Raw genomic sequence first — 20,779 nt, 5'->3', positions numbered from 1 at the left:
TAGCCAATGTGGCCATTTGGGGTGCGAACTGGCAGATGGAAGACCTCTCTGTCTCTCCCTGAGAATAAGGATATAAGAAAAAGATGCACCAGATAAATCCAGTTTTAAAAGAGAAATTTGGTACAGCTACCCAAAACAGTGAAAATATTATTGAAGAAAAAAGAAAATACATGAGGAAAATATAGCTAAAATCAACATTATACACTTAGTAATTGCCTTAAAATATGTTTTTGAACATGAAAAAATGTTTCAGTAGTCAAAGTTAAATTCATGGGGCCAGCGCTGCAGCTCACTAAGCTAATCCTCCGCCTGCGGCATCGGTACTCCGGGTTCTAGTCCCGGTTGGGGCGGCAGTTCTGTCCCGTTGCTCCTCTTCCAGTCCAGCTCTCTGCTGTGGCCCAGGAAGGCAGTGGAGGATGGCCCAGGTGCTTGGGTCCTGCACCCGCATGGGAGACCAGGGGGAAGCTCTGGGCCCCTGGCTTCGGATTGGCGCAGCGCGCTGGCCGTAGCGGCCATTTGGGGAGTGAACCAACGGAAGGAAGACCTTTCTCTCTGTCTCTCTCTCTCATTGTCTAACTCTGCCTTCCAAAAAAAAAAAAAAATCATGGGTTGAAAGTGTTAGTTCACCACTCATGGAAAATAAATTGTCAAATACACAATTAAAAATTAGAAAGTATAAAGATATTTTGAAACAACACAATTTAAAACTATTATAAAAATACTGGGACAGAGGTTAGCATTGTGGTACAAAGGATTAAGTTACCACCTGTGATATCCTGATTCCTAGTAAACACCAGTCCAGGTATTGGCTGTTCCAATCCTGATGCAGCTTACTGCTGATGTATCTGGGAAAGCAGCAGAAGACGTCCCAAGTGCTTGGGTCCCCGCCACCCACATGGGAGATCCAGATGGAGTTCCAGGCTCCTGGATTTGTCCTGCCGGAGCTCCAGCCATTGCAGCCTTCTTGTGAGTGAGTCAATAGATGGAAGATAGCGCTCTCGCTCGCTCTCTCTCTCTCTCTCTCTTTCTTTCCCTGTCTCTCCATAACTCTGCCTTTCAAATATATAAATGTTTAAAAAGTTGAAAAATAAAAACATTGGAGCATACATATGAAGCATACACCTACAAACATTTACATTTCTAGTTCCGACATTGAATAATCTAAATCACACAGACAGGTCTCTCATCAATAAAATCAGAAAATGATCTAAAATAATGAAAACAAGTCATACAATTGGGCAATACTGAAAACATTTTTTCATGATTTAAATGAGAAATAATACTGGAATTTCCTTTCTTATTTTTTATGTATTTGAAAGGCAGAGAGATACAGGTAGAACTTCCCTACACTGGTTCACTCCTCAAATGACCTGCAACAGCTCGGGCTGGGCATTTTCAAATCCAGGAGCCCAGAACTCAATCTGGATTTCTCACATGGGTGGCAGGAACCATATTATTCAGCACTTAGCTGTGGCCTTCTAGGGTGCACATCAGTAGTAAGCTAGAATGAGAAGGGGAGACAGGACTCCAACTCGGCAACTTTGACAAAGGATGAGGGTATCCCAAAGTGACAGTTTTACTGTTGTAACAAACACCCATGTCAGAATATTATAATTCATTACTGAACACTAATTATACTTTTTGAGCTGGAGATTATAGAGAAAATAACATCCAAAAATGAAGTTTCAGCTTTATAGTTTATATTAGAAAGCAGAGCAACGGAAATAATGAAAAAGAGGTAAAAATCAAAACTCAATATAAAAAACAAAGGTATATAGAAACATCAACAAAACCCAAAACCTCAAATTATTAATAAAATATAAATATCTCTGAGATGGCTTTTCATGGAAAAGAAAAAAAAAAGAGATACCACATAAACTAGAATTAAAAATTGGAATGCATCTACAAAGTAAAGGTATTTGAAATTACATCTAAAACAATACTAGAAATGTAAAATGGATGCAGTCACATATTGTAAAAATAGGTAACAAACACAACTCTCAGTGTGATACTGTTCTCTGCAGCAGGAAAGGTGAGGAGTCATACAGAAGGAAATTTTGGCCTATAAAACAATGGTTTATTTCCTAACCAATGAGAAAAAGATCTCCTGATTACAAGATGTCTGAATAGGGACAAGCTATGCTGAATCTGACCAGGAGGAGGTAGTGGAAGAAAAGCAGAGAAAGTGTACTACCAGAGGAGAGTTGGAAAAAAGTTTGTAGTAGAAATTCTACACAAAGAAAAGTAATGTGGTGGAGCAGTGTGGAAAGTGTGTACTTGTGGCAGTGAGCGGGGATGCCACACGTGTCTCCCACAGCTGGGGGCTGGAGGTGACACTAGCTTCTGAGAGCGAGGTGGGGGCAGACTACAGCAGCCCACACCACTGGAGATATTGCAAGAGGGAAACCTTTGTTGACCACACTGACTTTGAGTCTGTCCTGAAGTACTAGCAGAAGGCAAGTTACTCACCTAATCTAGCTAAGGAAAAGTGTATTTCTTTCTCCCCATCTCCCAGTATGGGAGCTGGCAACCTATGCCATCTTGATACTATTAGAGGCTACAGAAACTCCCATATGCACAATCAGGAGATTTTACCAGAGGGAAAAATCTGCATTTCCCAATGAATTTGATTCTGGCTGGGAGGGTTGACAGGGGGCTAGGTACCCATCCTCTCAACATACTACAGGCTCTGGGCTTAAACTGTGTGAAGCACCCACAAGCAGCTGGCTCTGGAAATGACTATGCTTTTTCCATCGACCAGGCAAGCTTGTGGGGCAAAGAGGGAATCCTCTGGATCCTGTAACTGTGGGAGCCTTATACACTGTGACTGTGGGAATCCAGTGAGAGCATGAAAGGTTGTGGGGTTTAGCTGAATCTCTGACCAATCACTGGATCAGGTGTCAGAGACTTTGAGCTCCCTTTCTCCCTGTGGTGGGTCATTGTAGAGGGTTCTAGGCTCATACTGAGGACTGCAGAGATTCTTTGTGTGTTTGCTGCACCAGCATGGGTGAGGATTGTACCCATTGTGCGCTAACACTTGGAAAAGAAGAAGTGAGGTTCTGATTATGCCAATATGAGTGATCATACACTCCCCAGAGCTGTCATTGGAGGAGTTATATGACACTCAAATTGGGTGTCACCCTAGATTCACATTCCACACTTGAGTACTCACCAGAGCTCCTTGGCTCCACCAAGGACACAACTCTGGGTATTCAGTGAAGGACAATACTACTTAGAATATCACTAAGACACAAAGGTATAATACAAAGATATAACCATTAGTGGAGACAACCATGTGTTTCCACAAATGCCTATTGATAAACACAGAAGTATAAGAAACAAGAACAAGGAAGCAACAATATTCCCCAAAGGAATAAACACTGCAATATTAGAAAAAGAAGACAAAGAAATTGATGAAACGCCTGAAAAGGAATTCAAATGAACAATCATAAGATTACTCAGAAGCGAAGAGTGGCAAATTCATGAGTTAAAGAAATTCAGTGGGCCAAGATGGCAATATAGCAACAGGACGTTCCGAGTCACATAGGGCAACATAGAGAGTTAGTAAGGCTACAGATCCGTGAGAATTTCACACAGAGAAGCCCAGGAGTCCAACAGGGACTGAGCAGGTCCACCACGAGGGAGCAAAAAGTGGTGGAGGCACAGAAGAGGTGCAGCAGAGAACTCCCAGGATGAATGAGGTGAGATGCGTGGTTGAGAGTCCATGGAGCTGTGGAGAGCAGTGGGAATTGGAGCCTAGTGAACTGTTTGAAGTTCCAAATGGGAAGAATAGGGGAACAAATGGAGAGGTCGGGCATGCCCCTGTCCATCTATGTCTTCTCCCTACCCCCAGCTGGACCTGCAGCCACCTGGGAAAAGCCATATTGTTTGTTTACATCTTTGAATGTAAGCAGAAGGCTACCACATTTACCTGCCATGCATACATCCATCAATTGTGGGGGCCACTTCACTGCACCCTCCACCCAGGAATGAGGATCACTACATTTCAGAGTAATTTCCACCACCTCCATGCAAGCTGTACAACAAGAAGTCTTGAATATCAAAATGCTGAGCTTGTTTCACACACCAGTGAGAAGTGAGGCCGGCCCCAACAGGTGGGGTTTAGTGCACCAAAGCTCTCTATCACTCTTGAGAAGTGAGCAGGACTTCCGGAGACAGGGCTGTGCACTTACACTTGCAACACACAGACAGATAGAAGCTCATAGCAGAGGGAAATCGCACCACTAGCACCGAGACACATATTAAAGAGAAAAGCAACCAGAAATGCAAAAAATAACCAAAAGAAAAACCCTAATAAGAATAAGGAAGACAGTATGAGCCCCTCAAAGGGACACTACAATTCTTCTTCAACAATAGAAGCTGAAGAAGAAGAGATCAAGGATATGTCAGAAACAGAATTCAGAAAATTAAGCTTCAGATTACTTAGAAGCAATCAGAAACAAATTCATGATCTAAATGAAAAGTGTTCCCAAGAAATTGAGATATTAAAGGGAAGTCAGAATGAAGTACTAGAAATGAAGGATTCAATAGATCAAATAAAAAAATGCAGTGGAAAGCCTGAACAATAGAATAAGTGAGACAGAAGAAAGAATATTAGAACCAGAAGACAAATTTCTGGAAATAATACAGTCAAACAAAACATGAGAAGAAATTAATAAATTTGGAGATAACGTTTGGAGAGCCACGAGACTCTATCAAATGACCCAACATACGGATCCTAGGAATTCCAGAAGGCATGGAAAGAAAGAAAGGAGTAGAAGGCCTTCTTAATGAAATAATAACAGAGAATTTCCCCAATCTGGAGAAAGAAAGAGACATCCAGGACAGAGGAAGTACACAGAACTCCCAGTAGACACGACCAGAAAAGATCTTCACCTGGGCACATTATAGCCAAGCTCTCCTCAGTAATATATAAAGAAAAGATCTTAAAATGTGTATAAGAGAAACAATAAATTACATTCAGAGAAAACCCAATTAGACTCACTCAGGACTTTACATCACAAACCCCACAGGCAAGGAGAGAATAGCAGGACATACTCCAAGTTCCTAACAGGAAAAAAAAATGTCAACCCAGAATAGTGTACACTGCAAAACTCTCATTTATGAATAAAGGAGAAATAAGGATCTTAACAACAAACAGAAATTGAAAGAATTTATAACTACTCTCCAGCCTACAAAAGATGCTCACGGATGTGCTACACACAGAAACAGGAACATCACTACAAAAGGAAATGAACACAGACATTTACTCTGCAAAAGAACAAATAAAATCCAAAATACATAAACAGAACTATTCATGGAAACTTGGCAGGGCAAACTCGGTACTTAACAATAATCACACTGAACATGAATGGTCTAAACTCCACAGTTAAAAGAAACAGACTGGCTGAATGGATTAAAAAAGAAAACCCATCTATTTACTGCCTACAAGAAACACATATTACCAACAAAGATGCACTCAGACTGAAAGTGAAAGGCTGGAAAAAGGTAATCCATGCTAACAGAAACCAAAAAAAAGAGCTGGTGTTGCCATCTTAATATCAGACAAAATAGACTTTAACACAAAAACTATTAAAAGAGACAAAGAAGGAAACTATATAGTGATTGAAGGATCTATTCAACAGGAATATGTGACTATTATAAATGTATATGTACTACTTACAGAGCACTTGGCTATTAAAAATAAATGTTAAGGGATTTAAAGGGAGATATAGACTCAAATACAATAGTAATGGGGGTACTTTAATACACCATTTTCAGCAATGGATAGATCAATGAGACAGAAAATCAACAAGGAAACTGTAAGTGCTGGCACTGTGGTATAGCAGGTAAAGCCACCGCCTGCAGTGCCGGCATCCCATATGGGCGCCAGTTCTAGTCCCAGCTGCTCCATTTCCTATCCAGCTCTCCTCTATGGCCTGGAAAAGCAATGGAAGATGGTGCAAGACCTTGGGCCCATGCACCCATGTGGGAGACCTGGAGGAGGATCCTGGCTCCTGGCTTCAGATCGGCTCAGCTCAGGCCTTTGTGGCCAACTGGGGAGTGAACCAGTGGATGGAAGACCTCTCTCTCTCTCTCTCTCTCTCTCTCTGCCTCTCCTTCTCTTTCTATGTAACTCTCACTTTCAAGTAAAATAAAAATAATCTTTTAAAAAAAAAACAAAAAACAAGGAAACTTTAATCTACACTATAGAGCAAACAGACCTAGCAGCTTAACTACAGAGCCTTCCACCCTACAGCCACAGAGTACATTACAGTACATGGAACTTTTCTCTAGGATTGACAACTCTCACAAAATTAAACACTGATAGTATTCAAAATCTCAGGAAAATATATTGTTGCTGTTCATGATATTGTCTCACACATTACTAGAGTCAAATGCTGCTAAATATAACCCCAGAACCCAAATTCAACTTACTCGTTACTTATCGATTCCTCTTCCTTGACAGAACGTTTTTTCAACCTAGCCCATGCTGCGATTATTGCAGTGGCTATGAATAGAATAGGCAAACCAATATACAAAACTAAAAACCAATGTTTTTCAGCCTTCCTAGAAGATTTGCCTTTCTTTAAATCTAAAAAGAAACAAAATCAAATTACAAAATAAAGTATTCAACTTTACTTTCAAGTTGGAATAAATTACAATATTCCTGTTATTTGAAGAACATAGTAAAATAAATCTAGAATAACAACATTTGAAACTATTTCTACAATTTTTTCATTTTAAAAACATGGAAGTCACGCCCCAGAAAATTCCGAAGTATACTATATTATACAACTGATACAGCAAATTCTCAGTGTAGCACAATAAGTGGCCAAGAAACCTGAATAATACAATGTTATCCAAATGTGCATAGTTATAGGTTTTCAAAGGATTAGATTACCAAAGCATTTCCAACAGACTGTCAATACTCTGTTTTTTCCCCTTAAAATAATGTTGGCAGACCTACATGCTCATTAGGATTAATGTATTTACTTTACTTACTATACATCCCCAGTGCCTAGACTATCAGCTGGCATATATTAAGAGTTTGATAAATATCTGCTAAATCAATAATAGAATGAAAGAAAGAAAATAAACCTATGTTAAACAGACAGAACACTATGCTAGTGTCCTTTGAGTCATCTATTAAGCAGTAACTTATAGACTTTTTAAGTTTAATTTATAAAATCTTTGAAGTAAAATAATTCCATAATTTTTCTACTGGTATAACAGGAACACAGTAAAACTACTAGACACATAGTAAAAGTTTTTCTAGGGTGAATCGTAAAGATGGAGGGGAAAGTTGAAAACATTCTGAATAAGAATGTCAGTAATATCATTAAAGAGAAATTTTAAAATAAGGCTGCTTCAATCATTGTATTTTAATATTAGAAAAGAGTAAGTCTAAGAAGATGTGCTTTGTTTACATTCCTTGAAAGAAGTATAATTACCTGTTCACTTCAAATATTAGTCTCTTAGTTGTAAAACTGGGGTGAAGGAAGTCAGAATTACATTAAATGGCTATCTAAAGAGGTAGATATTTACCAATTTTCCCAGGCAATGATCCTCGCCTTTGCAGTTGGCAATTTGCTCCATAGTAGGTTGAGTAACAATGGCATACCCCGAAGTTTGTGCACTTCTAGGATAATTTTTAAAAATCTAAATTACTAAAATGTTTTTTCATAGAAAGTGAAACTATCATATGGTCAACATGCTTAGTTTTGTGTTTTCAACTAATGTGATTTCATTTTTGTAATTTATTTATCAAATAATATTCAAATTAAATACTTGGTATCCTACACAAAAATGCATTTCTATGATTTCCCTGATCTGTGGTAACTAATAGAGTACCTCAAATGTAATGTATTTGAGTGAAATTCACATTTGAGTTTTGATGATTATTTACAGCCTGTATCTCTACTGTTGATGAACAGTATTTTTTCTTCATACTATTTGTTGAGCTATTTACTTAGTGTAGGGTTAAACTTAAGAGTATAAAGTATACTGAAAATAGATCTTTGTAAAAATGAAGAGTGGGAGCAGGAGAGGGAGGAGGATGAATGTTGAGCATGAGTGGGAGAGAGGGTAAGGTGGGAGTACCACTATGTTCCTAAATCTGTATACATGAAATACATGGAATTTGTAAAAAATAAAATTTAAAATAAAACAAACAAAAAGAAATAGGAATAAAATTATCTATAAAATGAAGTTCACAATATTCACATTAAGGAAGTTTAAAACCTTCAAATGTCTACCACTAAATTTAATGTGCATTTACATTTTGAATGAAACTGTGTGACCCTTCCAGTGAGGTGCTTGAGAGATCTTGTATCAGCTCTCAGAGCTAATTGTGAATAGCTCTTCTCTTCTCCATGTTCAGTGAGTCCATGTTGGCACTTTGACATATTCTGCCCACACAAAAAACTGTATCATTCCCCAGGCTGGTGGTGAAATACTAATCACCCTTAACCAAGATTGAAAAATTATGTATACAGATATTTTATTTGAAATAAATATAGAGAGAAATAGAGTTGATAAATATATGGATATATACAGAGATATAGTGATCTAGAGAGATAGAGACAGAGATAGAAAAAGAGATGATAGTTCTCTCATCTGCTGTTTCACTCCTCAGATTCTCACAACAGGTGGGACTGGGCCAGGCTAAATCTAGGAACCAGGAACTCAGTCTGGATCTCCCATGTAGATGGTGGGGACCCAACTATTTGAGACCTTCACCTGCTGCCTACCAGGATGCACATCAGCAGAAGCAAGAAACAATAACAGAGACAGTCTTGAAATCTAGGCCCCATATTCTGAAATGCAGAAATCCCAGGAAAATTCTGAATTGCTACACCCTAATTGATGTGTAAAGTAAAGAAATTTTGTATTTCAAAGGGACAAGAAATACTTAGATCCCGCATAACATTAGGAACCAATAGTTTCTGGGGATCCAAAATTAAATTAATAGGTTTCCTTTTTGGTGCTGTTAGTTGTCACCTATCAAGGAGAACAAGTGGTATTTGTCCCTTTGGGATTGGCTTATTTCACTCAACATGTTTTCCAAATTTCTAACAGGGATCACTTTTCAGTTAAAATTTAAACACCTAAGAATAATTGTGTGTTAATTACAGAGTTCGACCAATGGTACTAGAACAAAAACAAAATACTAAAATGGATGAAGTATTACATTGTACATCAACCGTCAGGACAAGAGCTGATCAAGTCACTGTTTCTCATAGTGTCCATTTAACTTCAACAAGTGAACAGGAAACCTGTTAAAGTGAAATGAACACTATGAGAAACGGTGACTTGATCAGCCCTCACCCTGACTGTTGATGAACAGCTTAATATGTTATCCCTCTTAGTATTTTTTTGTTTGTTCTACTTAATACTTTTGGTTGAATACTGTAACCAATACACAATTCTTCTTAAGTGCTGAAACTTAACTGAAAAGTGATCGCTGTTAAATATAAGAGTGGGAATAAGAGAGGGAAGAGATGTGCAATTCGGGACATGCTCAAGCTGACTTACCTCAAACAGTAGAGTTAGAAACATACCAGGGGATTCGAATTCAATCCCATCGAGGTGGCATGTACCAATGCCATCTCACTAGTCCCAGTGATCAATTTCTGTTCACAATTGATCATAATGATAGGACTAAGAACCAAAGGGATCACATAAACAAGAATAGTGTCTGCAAATACTAGCTGATAGAATCAAAAAGGGAGAGAATGATCCAACATGGGAAGTGAGATACACAGCAGACACATAGAATGGCAAATATCCTAACAGCACTCTGGCCTCATAATCAGCCCTTAAGGCAATCGGATCTGGCTGAAAAGCCCATGAGAGTGTTTCAGGCATGGAAAGCCAAGACACTCTGGGGGAAAAAAAAAACCTAAATGAAAGATCTCCATGAGTGAGATCCCAGTGGAAAGAATGGGTCATCAAAGAAGGAGGTACCTTTCTCTGAAGGGAGGAGAGAACTTCCACTTTGACCATGGCCTTGTCTAAAAATTATCAGAGTCAGTGAACTCAGGGGGCTTCCATAGCCTTGGCAGCTCATGACAAGAGCCTAGGGTGATTACTGAGGCCATAAACAACAGTGTCAATTTGTAAAGTCAACAACAGGAGTCACTGTGCACTTACTCCTCATGTAGGATCTCTGTCCTTAGTGTGCTGTACATTGAGATTTAATGCTATAACTAGTACTCAAACAGTATTTTACACTTTATGTTTCTGTGTGAGAGCAAACTGTTGAAATCTTTACTTAATGTATGCTAAACTGATCTTCTGTATATAAAGAGAATCAAAAATGAATCTTGATGTGAATGGAAGGGGAGAGGGAGTGGGAAAGGGGAGGGTTGCGGGTTGGAGGGACTTTATGGGGGGAAGCCATTGTAATCCATATTCTGTACTTTGGAAATTTATATTCATTAAATAAAAGTTAAAAAAAGAAAAAAAATTAAATTAATAAATAGTAAATAGGTGTGAATTAATCAATAGTAAATAGGTGTGAATTAATCAATAGTAAATGGGTGTGAATTAATCAATAGTAAGTATGTGTACTGCAGTGACTGTGAGCCTATTCTGAGTACTTTGTATTGATTTACTCATTAAACCTTCCCAATAGTCCTGTGATGTAAAGGCTATTATTGTCTGCTCTTTAAAAATGAAGAAACTAAGGCATATGTATTTGACTCGCCAGAAGTACTAGTCAGTGATAGAACCAGAATTTAAACCCATGGAATCTGGTTTCACAGGCTATGCTCTTGACTACGTTGGGCTCTCTTTCAAAATAAAATAAAGCATCTCTCAACTTCTTGGTCTTAGCTGGATCTTAGTCTCAATGTAATATCATGAATATTGTATCCCTGAACTACATTAAAAACTTCTCAGGAGACACATGATGTCAATTTGTCACAAAATACTGTCACTGTTACTTTGAATTTTTTGCAAGATACTATTTTCCCAAGATTTCCTACTATAAAGTTTTAGTAGTCAGTTGCAATTAATATGCCATTTTAGGGAGATATTTTCAAATTATATAAATATCTCACAAAATAGTTGCCCAGAAGTAGGCACTGCACCTAGCAGTTAAGATACCGAGGTTCAAAACTGGAATACTGGTTTCACTGCCAGCATGGATTCCTAATTGCAACTTACTTCTAATGCAGATCAGTAAAGGCAGTGAAGATTATTCAAGTAATTGGGTTCCTGTCACCATGTGGGGACTTGGACTGTGATACTGGATTGGGTTGCAGTCACTTGTGGAGTAAACAAAAGGATAGGTGGGCTCTCTGTTACTTCCTTTCTCTTTTTCTGCCTAATTTCGTCTTTAAAAAACTTTTATACACTAGTTAGAATCCACTGATAACTCCTTCAATACTGATTATAACATTAGGCAATAGTTTCCCTCATCCAAAAAAAAAATCTTTATTGGTATATTAATGAAGTAAGTTATGTTGTTATAAATATTCAATATTTTCATTTACCCAAATTATTATTTACTATTTATTAAAATAAAAGGTATTACTTTGATCAATGTGCCACAACTCATTATTATCATAATTTATATAGATGAATTAATTCCCTCCTATTTGGTTGGTAGAAGCCCTGTCAAACTGAATTTTATCTTTATGATACCAGCAACATTATTTTAAATTAATTTTTATATAACATTTATACATATGTATGAGGTACAATGTGATGTTTTGATTCATGTATACACTGACTAAGGTTCAATTCAGGAGATTAGAATATAAATCTCCTTAATCTTTTATTATTAATTTATGATGAATACATTAAAAGTCCTCTTCTAACCACTTTAAAAAAACAATGCTTAATGCATTACTGTTAACTATCACCCTACTGTCCCACAGAAGACCAGAACTTACTTCCTTCTAAATATAACTCAGTTATCTGTTGACCACCTTCTCTCCATCCTGTTCCCAGTAACAAGTATTATACTCTGCATTTCTGTGAGATCACCTATTTCAGATTTCACATATAAGTGGGGCCACGTGGTAGTTGCCTCTCTGTGCCTGAATTCCAACATTCTTTGAACATTATCTTACTTTCTGGTGAAACAAGATCATAGCTAATATGGTATTTTTCATGCCCCAGTCCTTGAATCAGCCTTATCTCCAAGGAGCCTTGAGTTCTTTTAGAGAATAGCAGTTAGAAATAGCAGTTAGGGCGTGGTATTTTGGCAAAGAAGTTAAGCTGCTGCAGGGCATGCCAGCATCACATATCAGCATGACTAGGGTAGAGTCCCGGCTCTGCTCTTCTTCCCAACTTCCTGCTAATGTGTGTCCCTGAAGACAGCAAGTGATGGGTCAAGTACTTGTGTCCTTGCTGCAAACATGGAGATAAAGATTGAGCTTGAGTTCCTGGCTTTGAGCAGACTCATCCTCAGTTGTCGTGGGAATCTGGAGAGTAAACCAGCAGATGAGATTGCTTGCTCTCTTGCTGTTTCTCTCTTCCTTTTTAAACAAATATTAACAAAAATAGGCAATTTATTTGTTTTAAAAAAAGGAAACGAAAGTCCAGGGGCTAAATTTTCTCATTACTACTTACATGTCATTAACTCTAGGAAGTCTGAAAAATTAAATCTTGAGAAACTATGCATCTCGGGCCTCAGAATCAGCCTTTAAGGCATTGGGATCTGGCTAAAAAGCCCATGAGAGTTTCTCAGGCGTGGAAAGCCAAGAAACTCTGGCAAAAAAAAAAAAAAAACTAAATGAAAGATCTCTGTGAGTGAGATCCCAGTGGAAAGAACAGGCCGTCAAAGAAGGAGGTACCTTTCTCTGAAGGGAGGAGAGAACTTCCACTTTGACTATGACCTTGTCTAAATAAGATCGGAGTTGGCGAACTCAAAAGGCTTCCATAGCCTTGGCAACTCATGACAAGAGCCTAGGGTGATTACTGACACCATAAACAAGAGTGTCAATTGTGAAGTAAACAACAGGAGTCACTGTGCACTTACTCCCTATGTAGGATCTCTGTCCTTAATGTGTTGTACTATGTGAATTAACGGTATAACTAGTATTCAAACAGTACTTTATACTTTGTGTTTCTGTGTGGGTGCAAACTGTTGAAATCTTTACTTAATGTATGCTAAACTGATCTTCTGTATATAAAGATAATTGAAAATGAATCTTGATGAAGAATGGGATGGGAGAGGGAGTGGGAGTGGGAGATGGGATGGTTTCAAGTGGGAGGGAGGTTACAGGGGGAAAAGCTGGGATAATCCAAAAGTTGTGCTTTTGAAATTTATATTTATTAAAAAAAAGTTTAAAAAAAGGAGAAACCTATGCATGTGGGCATGTGTGTATTCTTCTGTGTCTATCCCTAAATTTATACACAAATATATACATATGTATATTTATTTCTATATATCAAACATAAAAATGAGAAAAGTTGTCAAAATCCAACATAATATCACAGGATAATTTCTAAACTTCTAATTTTCCATGTTTAAAACTACTACCTCAAAGAGTAAGAAATATTGTCTCCATGATGCTTAGCACATTAAATTATTTGCTCAAGTTTATAATACACTAATTAAAATTCCTTAATTGTTTATCATACCACAGCAACATAAAACTTAATAATTATAGTTCAATAATTAATTCTTGGTCTATTTTTCACTTTGAGCTAAAAGGTATGTATGGAAAACAAACAAGCAGATTATAGAGATACAACTCAATGAGTTCTACAAATAAAACTATGTATCCTATACCATTATCATGAAACAGAACAGTTCCATAGCTTCACGAAATTCCTTTGCTATTTCCAAATAATCTTCCCTGCATCAAATACTGCACCAGCCAGGCTGTTTAATGGCACTATGTTGTGGGAATCATGGTCCCAGGTTGTCCAGACTTGAAAGCTTAGGTGTTCTGTGGATCATTATGATACTCATCCATATGATACTCATCATATAAATTCCATAAAGTAACCAGCAAAGAGACATCATGAGACTTATCTCTAACCTGGGCTTGGAGCACATTGTAGTGTTGAAATGAAATACATCACTCAATGCACAGATCCATGTTGGTTGCTAATGGATTGTTTTCTATATTCTGTTTCATTCTGCCATTCTTATTACTTATTTTCATGTTTTGGTGGCTTTTTGTTATGATAAGGTAGGATTCTATTCTCTTTCTCTTTTGCATACCTACTCTGTTAATAAATTCCATACTGTAGTATGTATTCATAATGGCTGTTGTTATCCTGTACTTTCAATGTTGAGATCCAGGATTTTGTAGAGCTCCTCTGGTTGTCATGAATTCCCTTAGCTTTTGAATGCTGGGAAAGATTTTATATCTCCCTCACTTTCTAAAGGAGAGTTTTGCTGGATATATTATTCATTAGTTTTGTTTTTTCTTTCAAGACCTCAGATAAACGATCCCGTAATTTTTTGATTGTAGCATTTCTGCTGAGAAGTCTGTTGTTAGCTTCACAGGCTTTTGTTTATGTGTAACTTGACAACTTTTCTCTGTCTCTATGATTCTCTTCTTGTCTTTAAATTTTGACAATGTGATTATAATATGCCTTGCAGAATGTCTTTTTCTTGGGGTAAATCTGGTTAGGAACCTTTTGAGCTTCTTGTATCTGGATATCTATATATCATTCAGGAGGTGGGAAGTTCTCTGCTATGCTGTAGAACACCAGAACTTATTCCTCCTATATAACTGCATGTTTGTATCAGTAATTTAACCATTCTATCTACCTCTTCTCTCAAACCTTTTCCAGCCTGTAGTAATCACCATTATACTCTCTTCTACAAATTATACTACTTAAACAAAATTAGCCTTTTAAATTTTCAGAAAAGAATTAGAACATGTAGTACTATCTTTCTGTCTCTACAATATTTCACATGATATAAAATCCTCTCTTTTCATCAATTTTGTTGCAAATAACAGGGCTAAATGTTTTGATGAATGTTCCATTGTATATACACATATACACAATGTTTTCTTTGTCCATTAATCTACCAATGGACATGTTCTTAATTTCATCCTAAGCTATTATAGTGTTGTAATAAACATGGGAGTGTATATGTCCCTTTAATAAACTGATTTGTTTTCTTTTATATATACCCAGCAATGAGATAGCTGAATCACATGGTATTTTTTTAAAGAAACTATATTTTTTTAGCTTTACAAAACCATATATATTCCATAATGATTATATTAATTTACATTTCCACTCAGAGAGTATAAGAGTTCCTCTTACTCCACATCCTCATCAATATTTGGTATTTTTACTTTATAAATAATAGCCTTTCTGACCAGGATGAATTAATTGTTTAAGCTTTTGATTATCTGATATTATCTGCTATAAGTGCTCTTGAACATCTCTTTCATATACTTATCGGCCATTTGTATGTCTTCTCCTAAGAGACATTTATTGAGATCCTTTGCCTATTTTTAGCTAGATTATTTGGTGGTTCTTTGCTTTTTTTTCTTTTACTTCTATATATATTCTGGACACTAATACCTTACTGGGTGAAGGATTTTCAAATACTTTCTCTAATTCTGGGGGTGGTATCTTCCCTCTTTTGATTGTTTGCTTTGATTTGATAGAAAGTTATAGTTTTTGCTTCTGAAATCTTAACCAAAATTCATCGCCTGAACCAACTGAATGAAATGTTTTCTGGATTTTTTCTCGTAGATTCAAGGTTTCATACCTGATGAAAATTTCGAGTTGATTTCTTGCATTTTAGTGAGAACTGGGTGGAGGCATCTAGATTCATTCTACGTATCAATATTCATTTTCCCACCAACATCCATTGAGGAGGTTATTCCTTATCCAATAAATGTTTTTGATATCTGCATTTGAAATCCATTATAGATGAGTAGAAAAATATAGACAAAAAATTTTAAACACCCAAAAGCAGTATTCCATATTTATTGGATATCATCAAATAACCTAATATATGTCTTAGAAGGTCCTGAAGGAATGGAAACAGATTGGCTTAGCAAACTTTTTTTTAAGATTTATTTACTTGAGAGAGTTACACAGAGAGAGAAGGAGAGCCAGAGAGAGAGAGAGAGAGAGAGGTCTTCCATCCACTGTTTCATTCCCCAGTTGGCCGCAATGGCTGGAGCTGTGCCGATCTGAAACCAGGAGCCTGGAGCTTCTTCCAGGTCTCCCACGTGAGTGCAGAGACCCAAGGAGTTGGGCTGTCTTCTATTGTTTCCCAGGCCATAGCAGAGAGCTGGATTGGAAGACAAGCAGTCGGGACTCGAACTGGCACCCATATGGGATGCCGGCACTCCAGGCGGCGGCTTTACCCACTACACCACAGTCCTGGCCCTGTAGAAAGCTTATTAGGTGAAATAACAGCAGAAACTTTCCCTAATCTGGAGAAAGACATGCACATCCAAGCACAGGAAGCAATTAGAGCCCCAAATAGATATAATCAGAGAAGGCATTCACCACAACATATTACATTCCAACTTTCAAAAGTAAAACATAAACAAAATATTCTAAAATGTGCAAGAAGAAAATGTCAGATTACTTTTAAATGATCTCCAATTAGATAGGCAGCAGATATCTCAGCAAAAACACTATAGGCTGAGAAAGAGACATAGTCCAATTTCTTAAAGAAAACAAAATTGTCAACCCAGAATATTATTCTCATTAAAGTATAAACACATTTATAAATATAGGTAAATATCTTCAAAGACAAACAAAAATTGAAATAATTTGTCATCATGCGGCCAGTATTATAAATGATACTTCAGAATATACTGCAAACAGAAACAGAGAAAGTTGACCAACATCATGAAAGATTATGTGTGTGTGTGTGCATGTCCTCCTTTGCTCTCTCCTCCTGATTTTTAAAAAACTTTTAATATAAATGGCAGATTTTATGCATTTCATAGATAAAATTCTAAGAAGATAATCACACATCTTTCCCAACCTCTTCCCTCCCTCAATTCCCACTTGTTCTTTCTTCTTTTTTTTTCTTTAACTTTTGAAAAAAAAAGACATAATTTCCATTTACTTTACAATCACAGTTTTAATGGACCACTATTAATAATATTTAACAAGTAAAAAGTAGAAAGAGCACTGTTCCACAGGATAAAAACGAGGGACAAAAATAGTGATTACATAATAAGATATCCATTTCATTCTTATATTTTTATATTAACTACCACATATCAGAAAAAACAAATATTTGTCTTTTGGGGTTGGGCTTCTTTCACTAAGTATAATGGTTTCCAATGGAATCCATTTTGTTGCAAAAGACAGGAATTCATTCTTGTTTATGATTGAGTAGCATTCCATACTAAATATATATATATATATATATATATATATATATATTTATATATATATACACACACACATCACGTTTTCTTTATCCAGTCTTCAGTTGAGGGACATCAGGGTTGATTCCATGTCTTACCTATTGTGAATAGAGCTTCTATAAACATGGGGGATACAGATAGTCTTTCATGTGCTGATTTCATTTCATTTGAGTAAATTCCCAAGAGGATGTGGCTGGTAGATTTATTTTCATATTTTTGAGGAATCTCCATACTGTCTTCCATAATGACTGTTCTATTTTACATTCCAACCAATGATGTATTAGGGGTATTATTTTTCTCAGCATCCTCACCAGCATTGATTGATTGATTGATTGATTGATTTTTTGGATGATAGCCATTCAAACTGGAATAAGGCAAAACCTCATTAGGTGTTTATTTGCATTTCCTTGATTGCTAGTGATCCTAAGCCTCTTTCCATTCGTCTGTTAGCCATTTGTGTTTCATCATTTAAAAAGTGCCCATTTATGTCCTTTCCCCATTTCTTAACTGGATCATTAGTTTGCTGTTGCCGAGTTTCTTGAGCACTTTATATATCCTGGATATTAATCCTTTATCATTTGCATAGTGTACAAACATTTTCAACTATATATCCTGGATATTAATCCTTTATCATTTGCATAGTGTACAAACATTTTCAACTTGTCTGTATCTCTTTCACTCTTGCTTTGCCTTTCAAACATTAAATCAAAATTTTTTAAAAATAAAGATGGATGGATATATAAGCTACATATTTTTAGGGCATATTCTGTATTTCTACATATTCTGTAGAGTGTACATTGCATAATGTATTTGTCAAAATCCATAGAATGAGTAACATCAAGAGTGAACCCAATGTAAACTACTGACTTTGCATGCTGCTTTTATGTGTTAGTGGAGGTCATCATCTCTGACAAATGCAACACTCTAGTGTGTGATATTGAAATTGTGAGACACTGGGCAGATAAAGAGTAATAAGTTAAACAGGAAATCTGTAATTTCCCCCAAGTTTTAGAGCCTAAATCTAAATGTATTATAGCTGCTGAGTTTATTAATTCAGTTCAGCTCTACATTTAAGCCGAATACTGCAGGGCCTAGCACAAGTAGGCACCCAATAAACACTGATAAACTGATGAATGGTTAGAGGCCAAGAGAGATGTGATTCAGGGAAACGTGCTTACTTACTCCATTCCCACTGCACAATACATCCGTACAATTTTTTGATGTAAATTTAACTCCTTTTGATTCTACACACCTTCTATTTATACAAATCTAAAGAAAAACATATCAAAAAGTTTCTTATTTAGAGTTCAGACAACATAACATTAAAATTCATAACATAAAATCATAATCATTCAATGCTATAAATTTCCCTTCTACGCACCAAATTTGCTGTACTCTACAAATTTGGAGAAGTCTTATTTTCATTTAGTTCAAAATAGAATTTCTGTGACAGTTTTTTCAATCAGAATTATTTAAAAGCATTTTATTTAATCTCCAAGTATTTCAGGACATTGCAGGTAACACTAATATAAACTATTCATGTTGGTTGATAATGATGAGTCAACATAATCACACCAATTGTAAAAACAGTATTACCCGGATGTTGGTTGTGGACAGTGGGGTAGGTTGTGTGCAATATAGATGGCATGGGACATTTGGAAACTTGCTGTATCATACACTCAACTGTGCTATAAAACTAAAACTAAACTAAAATACGTAATTATTTGAAAAGATGAGGATAGAACATGCTGAATATTAATGAAAGTAGATTGGCTATTGTGGGGAGCAACTCGGACTAGACTGTTACTGGAATTAAGACTTATTCTATGCATCTGCTCTCCCACAATATGGCGCTGAGAAGGGAGTAACAGCTTCTACACAGCTGCCTCCAGTTCAACCAATAAACTGTAGGACCTGCTCCTGATTGGAGGAGAGCAGCATACTCGGAGTGTGGGTAGCAGAGTTGGGATTGGTGGAAGAGGATTATAAAGGAGGAGAGAGACAACATGCACCAGGAACACCTGAGGAACACCTGTGCAGCCCCCGAGAGAGCCGGCCGGTGGTGTGCCACTCCCCCGCGGAAGTGGGGAAAGTGGCAGGGGGAGCCGCCCTTCCACAGAGGTGGAAGGGTCGGTAGCCAACCCGGGAAGAACCAGCAGCAAACCCGGGGAGGGCCGAGCAGACAAAAGAACAGCGCAGGGTCCTGTGTCGTTCCTCCACGAAGAGGGGGAGCGACATAATGGTGCCGTGACTCAGATAGGGAACCTAGGCAGGGTTTAGTGTCATTCCTCCAGGAAGAGGGGGAGCGACAGCTATCATGGAAAAAAAACATAAACAAAGAACCACTCTTAATTATAATACCTTGGAATCTAACAAAACTATTCTTCAGCAGAGAATTAAAAGAATGTCTTGCATTCATTGTATGCAAAAAATTTTGCATAGAAAGAAAATCAATATAATATATCATGGCACATGTTTCCATAAATTATGAGCTATTAATAGAATCCCCTAAGTATTTAATATAGATAATAGAATTTTTGTTAAAATATAATAGAGAGGACGAGTATTTGGTTCAAATGTTAAGTTACTATTTCACGTTCCAGATACTTCACTTCTGATTCAGCTTGTTCCTATTGCTCTAGGAGGCAGCAGACATTTCAATTTCTTGGGTCACTCTCACCCATGTGGAAGAGCCAGACTAGTTCAGCAATCCAGCTTTGGTGTGGCTGCAGATTTCTCTCTTTCTCTCTCTCTCTCTCTCTCTCTCTCTCTCTCTCCCCCTCACCTTCCTTATCTCTGTCTTCCTCCCCCAGACTTTGAAATGAAAATAATAAAAATTATTAAATCTAATGATATTATTTTATTATGAAATGTTAAAAATGCAGACATGGTGCTTTTAAGTTTAAAGATAGAGTAAGTAGGTGTAGGCATTTAATCTAGTGATTAAATATATCTGGGATTGAGTCCCAGCTCCACTCTTGATCCTGAATTCCTCCTAATTTGCACTGTAGTAGACCACAAATGATGCCTCAAGTGATAGGGCATGCTTTCACTTTAAGTGGCAGTGATTCTAAGTTTCCTGGCTTTGTGGAGTGAACCAGTGAATGAGGGTTCTCTCTCACTGTCTCAGTATGCCATGCTTGTCTGTCTCTCTTTCTCTGTCAAAAAAAAGTTTTAATTTCAAAAATAAAGTGTATTTGTAGACTACTAAGGATATATTCCTAACTCCATTAATACCAGCAATCTCGAATTCCATAGACTGCAGTTTTCTCACATGAGTAAAAGAATACTTTTTTTTCTAAAAAATGTTATTTTTAAAAAGTAAATAACATTTGTTGTTTCTAAGTTAAAATGAGATAATGAACAAGAGAGTGCCTCCTTACAAACATTAAACAGAGGACAACTGTGTTCAAAGAAATGGAATCACAAAAGCTTTATAAACCAAA

General features: G+C 36.9%; 1 protein-coding gene and 1 non-coding gene across 2 annotated transcripts in view; both read right to left on the bottom strand.

Moving 5' to 3' along the window:
• Positions 1-6,584, bottom strand: part of LOC138848517 (uncharacterized) — a 36,910-nt gene extending 30,326 nt beyond the window's left edge. Inside the window, exon 1 of the transcript XR_016229128.1 lies at positions 6,439-6,584. This is a non-coding gene — a transcript (uncharacterized LOC138848517). The remainder of the gene's footprint in view (positions 1-6,438) is intronic.
• Positions 1-20,779, bottom strand: part of LOC138843046 (disintegrin and metalloproteinase domain-containing protein 32) — a 591,210-nt gene that overhangs the window by 386,466 nt on the left and 183,965 nt on the right. The window lies entirely within an intron of this gene.

Source organism: Oryctolagus cuniculus, chromosome 2 (genome assembly GCF_051225735.1).
Source record: "Oryctolagus cuniculus isolate XC-2025 breed Fujian yellow rabbit chromosome 2, ASM5122573v1, whole genome shotgun sequence".
Taxonomy (NCBI): domain Eukaryota; kingdom Metazoa; phylum Chordata; class Mammalia; order Lagomorpha; family Leporidae; genus Oryctolagus; species Oryctolagus cuniculus.
This window is presented reverse-complemented; position numbering and strand designations above follow the sequence as displayed.